Source organism: Pongo abelii, chromosome 4, assembly GCF_028885655.2.
Source record: "Pongo abelii isolate AG06213 chromosome 4, NHGRI_mPonAbe1-v2.0_pri, whole genome shotgun sequence".
Classification (NCBI taxonomy): Eukaryota; Metazoa; Chordata; class Mammalia; order Primates; family Hominidae; genus Pongo; species Pongo abelii.
The window spans coordinates 131,733,809-131,742,189 of NC_071989.2; the positions used below are offsets into that span (position 1 = coordinate 131,733,809).

Genomic DNA, 8,381 nt, shown 5'->3' on the forward strand with positions numbered 1-8,381 from the left:
AAATGACTGCATTTAACTAAAAAAAAAAATTCTAACACTTCTCATGCCACCTGACCCCCTTATTCCAAGCAGCACAATGCTATGTCACTATATAAAAAAACAAGACTACCCTAAGCTAAACGGAAGCCCATCACAGTGGAAACAGTTCCAGCCTTACAGTGCACCCTCTGAGCTATGGCCCCTACAAAAGACATCTTTCCCTATAGCCTCAATACCAAGCATCAAGACTTTGTGTTGGTTGTTTTGTTCTTTTTACAAGCTATAAATATGAACAGTTAATAACTCAGGATTTCTAGCCAATAACCATACAGTTAACACCACCTTACAAATTTAAAAAAAAGTCAGAAATATCTTTAAATGCCTTGTCACACCAACAACAAAGTACACAGTGAACAGAACACAAGAGTGCTTTTTCATTTTTAAAATGTTTGGAAATACATACAACTTTGATACCATTTCAGGGTGTTCCAGACACCCATGGCCACTTCATGTAAACCACTGACAACTTCTAGAGCACTTTGAGAGACTACAATATGATGATCATCATCAGATTTTGTAATTAAACCTAATGAGGCCCATAGACACTTCACAATAAGAAACATATCAATTACAATGCTCCCATACTCTAAGATATTCACATGGAGATAGATAAATGGTTTTAAAGTCATCCTCCTCCACTGCCTCCTCCTCTTCATTCTCCTCATCTTCTTCGTCTTCTGCTTCCATCTTTTTCCAGGCAACGTTAGCAGGATGTTTTATGCCATCAAACTTTCCTTTATACTTACAGTCAGCAACATCCTTCTCATACTTCTCCCTCAGCTTTGCTGCCTTAGTGATGTAAGAGTGCTCTTCACTGTCACTTAAGTTATTCCTCATCTCACCCAGCTTTTTTTTTTTTTTTTTTTTTTTTTTTTTTTTTTGCTACTTCTCCAATAGAGACACAAAGGTTTGTGGATTTAATCTTGGGACAGAATTCTGAACAGAATGGGAAATACCAGATGGTGATCTTTTAGGGGCATAAAGGTCCTTCTTCTTGCCTCTCTTAGCTGGTCTGTAATCCTTCATTTCCCAATCATAGCATACTTTATTCGCCTTTGCAATTTCATCAAATTTAGACTTCTCTTTCCCAGACATTCTCTTCCACCTCTCAGAACAAATTCTGCAAAATCAAAAGAGTCCTCTGGGTTTTTCTTCTTACATTCTTCTCTTTACTTCTGTGCAAAGAAGGCATAAGCAGACATCTTGCCTTTTAATTTGTTACAATCACCTTTAGACCTCCTGACTGTATTGTTTGTTAGTTTGGGCAATGCAGGGCACCTCAACTTGTCATCTTAAGACCTACAAATTTACATTTGCACCTGCTCTTTCCTCCTTTTATCTTAAATCCACTACAATTCACTCAACAAACATTTACTGAGTGCCTACTATGTGCCAGGCACTTTGCTAGGTGCTAGGAGCACAAATATTAAGCTAACTAGTCTCTTACCTCATGGAGCTTGTAGTTTGGTGGGAAAGAGATCCCTTAAATAACTATGTTAATCATCAATTAATTACATTTGTGATAAGTGCCATGATGAAAACAGGGTGCTGTAAAATCATATAACAGGAAGATATGACCTATATTTAAAATAGAGACTTTATATAAGTAAGATAAGCAGGAGTTTTTCAGGAAAGAGGTATATAAGTGGAAGAAATTTCAGCCAAGAGCATGGTGTATTACTCTGTTCTCACATTGCTATAAAGAACTACCGGAGACTGAGTAATTTATAATGAAAAGAGGTTTAGTTGGCTTATGGTTCTACAGGCTATACAGGAAGCATGACTGGGGAGGCCTCAGGAAACTTACAGTCATGATGGAAGCGCAAAGGGGAAGCAAGCACATCTTCACATGGTGGCAGGAGAGAGAGAAGGAACAAGGCGGAAAGTACTACACACTTTTAAACCATCAGTTTTTGTGATGTGAATTCACTCACTATCACAAAAACAGCAAGGGGAAAATCTGCTCCCATGATCCAATTACCTCCCGCCAGGTCCCTCCCCCAATATTGGGAATTACAATTCAACATGAGATTTCGGTGGGAACACAGAGCCAAACCATATCACATGGATAACAGCATGTCTTTCCAAGGAAATGAGAAATGATTGAAATGTCTGGAGTATAGAAAAACCAGTATGAGGTTGAGGGCAGACTGGTCCTTGTTAATCATGTTAGGAATTCTGGTCATTTTTCAAACAGGAAGACATTATAAGAAGGAGATTATGTAATTGGGAGACATCAATCTATATGTATCAACATAGAAAGATGTTCACAATGCAGGCAAAAGATAACAAGTTACTGAATAATATGTATAGTATGTATGATTGCATATGTGAAAAAACTGTTTTCTTACACATAGTAAAAGTCTGAAGAAAGACATAACCAGACAGCAGATTAAAAATAATTGGAAGGATGTGTAATCAAATGTTAAATGTGATTGAGAGTAGAATTGTGGATGCTATCTAGTTTTGTTTCTCTTGTTTATGTTTTCTGGGTATTTTCTAATTATTTGATAATTGACACATATAATATAAAGAAAAAATGTTTTTAAGTTAAAAATCCAAAGGTAAATAATCTGGGAGAAGGCATACCGATGTTCCCTCCCATCTGCATCTATAACAGGCTATCCATAACAAAAGGAAAAATAAATTAAAATTTTGGAGGTAGGAATAAATGAAAACTTATTTTATGCTTAGGATACCACAGGCTTTTTTTTTTTTCTTAATGGATACTATGCTAAAAGAATCTCTAGGGACATGGAAGTGTTAATGCACTTCTCTAAGTACTCAACAAAAAGTAAGAGGCAGCAAGTTAAAATGGCCCTTCAAAATTGGATGGATGCCTGAGCAAAATCCAATTAGTGGCAGCCTCCTCCAGAGTTGAGACTAAGAACCCATTTCCATTAGAGTGGTCCTTGGTCCAAATCAGATCATTTTTTAGGAACTCAGGTCTCTCCATGACAGATCCAGCTTAGTTGAGGACCCTTGGGACCCTAGTACATAATGTACCAGTGGAAGTGCCTTTTATGTAGAAGACTCACTGAAATGAATGAATTAATGAAAACATAATAATAATATGGCTAGAAGGGCAGTCCGAGCATCAGAAATTTTGAGAAGCTGAACAAAATAATAAAACAGTAATGATAATAGTGATAGTAAAAGTAAAATAGTTGCTATAAGGTAAGGCAAATACCCAGCTCCTACAGTCTACTAAAATTGACAAAAAAGAATGTTATCAGAAAAAATGCTTTCTTCATTTTGGCTGCTACAATGAATGCCATAAACTGAGTAGCTTAAACAACAGATATTTCTCATTGTTCTGAGGCTGGATGTGTGAGATTAGGGTGCCTGCCTGGTTCTTGGAGAGGGGTTCCTATCTACCTGATTATGTCCTCACATGGTCTCCCTTGGTGCGCATACACACACACAGAGATATCTCACGTCTCTTCCTCTTTTTCTAAGAGTATTAGTCTTATCATGGGGTCTCCACCCTCATGGCCTCACCTAAACCTAATTACCTCCCAAATGCCCCACCTCCCAATACCGTTACACTGGGGACTAGGACTTCAAGATAGGTATTTGGGGGGAACACAAACATTCAGTCACTAGGAAATGCGAACATAATTTACAGAGGTAGAATGTCTCCTGAGTCATTTTATAACTGGTTACACATTAAATGATGCCATTATTTTTATAAAGAAAAAAATAAAGCCAGTCCTGGTGGTAAATCCCTATAGTCCCAGCTAGTTAGGAGCCTGAGGTGGGAAGGTCTCTTAGGCCCAGGAGTTAGAGACTGCACTGAGCTATGATCGTACCACTGCACTCAAGCCTGGGTGACGGAGTGAGACCTCGTCTCTAAAAAAGAAAAAAAAAAAAAAAAGGTGGGGGTTGTCAACCAAAGTTGAGTAGTCAGCATGAATGCCCAGATAAAAGGACATCAAAGAGAAAACTTGGCAATACCCACTCCGCCTGTCCAGTGGAAGAGAGATATTTGAATCCTAACTGCTCTATTGGGACTCTGTGGTGAGTGACCCTATTTTGGAGGCTGATAAACGAGGTTATTTTGGGGTGATGTCATTAGGCATTTAAGCACTACAATTCTCCTCTTCCCCTCCCAACTGTCACCACCCTTTCCCTCATCCCGTGTTCACTAAATAGCTTCTGATTGTAATATGCTTTCCCACGCGCATTTCCTACAGGGAAGGAATGTGCTGCTCTTGCAGACTTGAACAGTCCATGGGACTGCTCTTCTTAGCTAGCTGTCATTCTCATTTATACAAGCTGTCTTCTCCAAGCTCCTCTGGCATATGACTGTATCTAGAGGCTAAATATAGTCCAGAAATGCTAATCAAAAGGGATGAACTTTCCTATTTTACTTATTTATAGATTTAGCCCCTTACTCACAATCTTCCTCTTCATCCCAAACTCTGTCCTCCTCCTGGGTGATTTAAACATTCATGTGGCTGTCCCTTTCAGCATTTTGGCCTCTTGCTTCTTTGGCATGCACATATTCCATTAGCTTTTCCTTTACTCCACTGCAGCCACATGCTCCCATGGCCATATCCTAGATCCTGTCACCACTTGAAATTTTTTTACATCCTAAGTCATTAACTCCAGTTTCTTATTCTCTGACTACAGCCTTTTCTCTTTCTAGCTTGCTAGTTCACTACTCATACCCATTGCCTCTTTAGTTCCTTTAAGGAATCAGAGCAATGCAAGGTTTTCTCACAGATTTTTGTCATCATTCTTGAAAGATTGTTACTCGTACACCTTTTTTTCTATTGTGATAAAATATACATAACATAATATTTTCTATTTTAACCATTTTGAAGTATATAATTTAGTGGCATTAAGTATATTCACATTGTTGTGCAGCCATCCATCTCCAGAACTCTTCATTTTGCAAAACTGAAACTTCATATCCATTAAACAATAATTCCTCATCCCGTCCTCCCCTTAGGGCCTGGCAAACACCATTTACTTTCAGTCTTTGTGAATTTGACTATTCTAGGCACCTTATACAAGTAGAATCGTACGGTATTTGTCCTTTTGTGTCTGGCTTATTTCACTTAGCACAATGTCCTCAACGTTAATCCATGTTATAGCAAGTATCAGAATTTTCTTCCTTGTTAAGGCGGAATAATAGTTAATTGTATGTATATGCATATTTTGTTTATCCATTCATTTGTTGATGAACACTTGAGTTGCTTCCATCGTTTGGCTATTGTGAATAATGCTACTATAAACATTAGTGTACTCATTCATCTTTCTTATTGCTAATCTGAGAGATTCTGTAGTTTATTTGAATATGAACCAAACCAGTATTAAAACGATTCCTAAAATATTTGATATTATCTTTCATCTTTACTTTTTCTGAAAATGGCAGCAATAATTCAGATGTAACTTGTGATGGTCATTTTTAACTAAGCTATTTTATACTTGTAAAAGGCTGTTCATTGATTGGGTGTGCTATCAATGAGTATGAGTACTCCACTAATGCTGGCCAGCCAATGTATGTTTATTCAACACCCAAAAATATATAAGTTACCACCTTAAGAAGATTGAAGCCTGGGTGTGGTGGCTCATGCCTGTAATCCCAGCACTTTGGGAGGCCTGGGCTGGTGGACCACTTGAGGTCAGGAGCTCGAGACCAGCCTGGCCAACATGGTAAAACCCCATCTCTACTAAAAATACAAAAAAAAAAAATTATCCGAGCATGGTGGGGCATGTCTCTAATCCCAGCTGCTCCAGAGGCTGAGGCAGGAGAATGCCTTGAACCCAGGAGGCAGAGGTTACAGTGAGCCAAGATCATGACACTGGACTCCGGCCTGGGTACTGGGTGACAGAGTGAGGCTCTGTCTCAAAAAACAAGAAAAAAAGAGAAGATTTAGACTAATAATACGGCTTTCAAATATAGTTTTTCAAAGAGATTTTTAATTAAATGCAAGGCCATCTCTCTTCTCTTTCAGGCATATGTGAGAATTTTAGAGAATTTTATTCTCGGCTCTCCTTGTAGTTAGGAAAGGCCAGGAGACTAGTTCTGGTGAATGGATTGGAAGAAGTGTATGTGTGCCTCTTTCAGAATGAAGCAATGTGGGCCCACTTCTATGCCAAAGCTCTTTCTCCTCTGCTGCATTGACTAAGGAGAACATTTGTTCCAGATGGCACAGCAATAGGATGGTAGAATCAGTAATAAACCATCACTGAGCAGCCACATGGAAGGCATTTGCCCTGGACAGTTGCCCAGAACTTCAACAGACATTTTGTAAGCAAGAAATACACCACCCAGGTTTGTAGGGTTATTTGTTTCTGCAACATAAGCTAACCTATCCTGACTGATACAATAGGGGACTATTTAAGTAAATTGCAGGTTGATAAATATTTATTAACCATGAATCTACTGAAATAAATGAGGCTAATATGTGCTGATATAGAAAAATCCCCCTATTAATTTTAAAAAGCAAGATACAAAATAGAGTGTATATAGTATGTTACCATTTATATAAAATACAAATAGGTGCTGAGTATCTTTCCAGATACTCAAAAACCCAGCAAAAGTGGTTGTCTCTGAGAAGAGGAAAGGAGAACACACAAGTTTGGGTGTTAGGCATTTTTTACTGTTTTATTTATTTTTTAACCAAGTGCATGAATTATCTGGAAATAGATGAATAAATAAATATTAAAAGCAATAATGAAAGCCTAAATTAATCCAGTGGTGAGGGAATCTGAAAAAAAGAATAAATTTGAGGAATGAAGCAGAAGGCAGATTGATAAGATTGGATAGTTTATAAATATGGAGAAGGATGTAGTCAGAAGTTAACCATAATGTAAGTTCCATGAGGGCAAGAATTTTTATCTCTTTTGTTTTTTGATAGTAGATATTGACTGAATAAAATATCAATCCTTATTATGTTAAAAATTGTCCTTTGTGATTGGCATGTTTAGAAATAGGTAATGGCTTTTGTTTTCTACATAGTAAAATTTCAATAAAATGATTTCTTTATTTTTGTTTTGGCATACGTGGCACTTTTAGCTCCTGGTAACTACTTAATAACAATATAGTTAAACAGATAAAATTAGACCATGGAAATATGGAATTAAACTAATGATTTGGAGTTTACCAGATATTAAATGGTTGGGACTTAAAGATCAACTGATGGCTATCTAGAAAAATGTAAGCTGCTTTAGAATTCAAAAATCACTTTATACAAAACAATTTTGCCTTTAAGGCATAATGCCTTTATATAAATCTATTCCTGAATTTTGTTTAGAGTGTTTTGTTTAGAAGTATCCAAACAATAACACTTATCTATCTCAAGTTATTAATTACTTTGCCAAATAGATAGATCTAAGGTTTGATTCCTTTCTCTTCACTTGTGATTTGTTGGAATTTTGCATTGATATAAATAAATAGCATCACCTATAGGAACGATTGCCCTTCTTTCTCTTGAGAATTTTGAAGAGAAAGACTTCTCAACGATGTAAACCAATGGTAGTTCTATTATGTGTCACAGGACAATTTGTAATTTCTCAAAAGTTAAGAGAAGAACAAATTGCTTGGCGTGGGGGTTCCTCTTTACACATAAGCAGCCAGTTCTATCTTCACGTACAAGTGGAAGAGGTGCTAAGTCCTCATGTAACATGATGAGGCAAAGTGGATCACCTTTCTTCTTCACAGGCAAAAGTAGCCCAGTGACCCAGAAAGGGATATGGCAGGCATCCCCAGTAGCAAGAGCTCTGCATCCCAGCAACTATGTTATGAGCATAGGTGCAGACAAAAGCCTGTAAGTGCTGTCTGGGCTAAAACCTAGAGGCTTTAACATTTTATGCTGCTACTTGTAACTCAGCCTCCCCTCTCTGGTCCAGAAACTTTCTAATCAATGCCTGGTCCTGCATGGCTCGTAACATTTTCCGGACAGTTCACTTACCATGTAACCAGTATGCTGGCATCTTTTGTGGATTCTATGCTGAAACCTTTTTCCCTGACCCTTCTACTTTCAGATTTATTTCTGCTTTCCTGGCACCTGACCTAACTCATAACTTTTTTCTTGTCTTTGGCATCCCTTTTCCACCATAATTTATATGCACTCCTTTACTTATGGGCTTCTGACTCCTTAGGAAAACATTTCACCTTGCCCTGTTTGGCATCTAACTCCTCTCAGGCTTCTGCAGGCAATAGCTTGCAGCATACCCCAACCCCTTAAATGGGATCTAGACAAGTAAATAGGATATTTCAAGAGGAATATCCTGGAAATCATACAATTGGTCACCTTCAGCATTGTGAGAAACGACACTGTCAACTTGTCACTGCATGTGTCAGTGTTATACGCATTCTGTCCTCAAAA

The 8,381-nt window shown here is 37.8% G+C and overlaps 1 pseudogene; it reads right to left on the reverse strand.

The window, feature by feature from the left end:
• Nucleotides 1–603: 603 nt before the first annotated feature.
• On the reverse strand, nt 604–7,986 carry LOC129059671 (high mobility group protein B3-like; annotated as a pseudogene).
• Nucleotides 7,987–8,381: the final 395 nt, after the last annotated feature.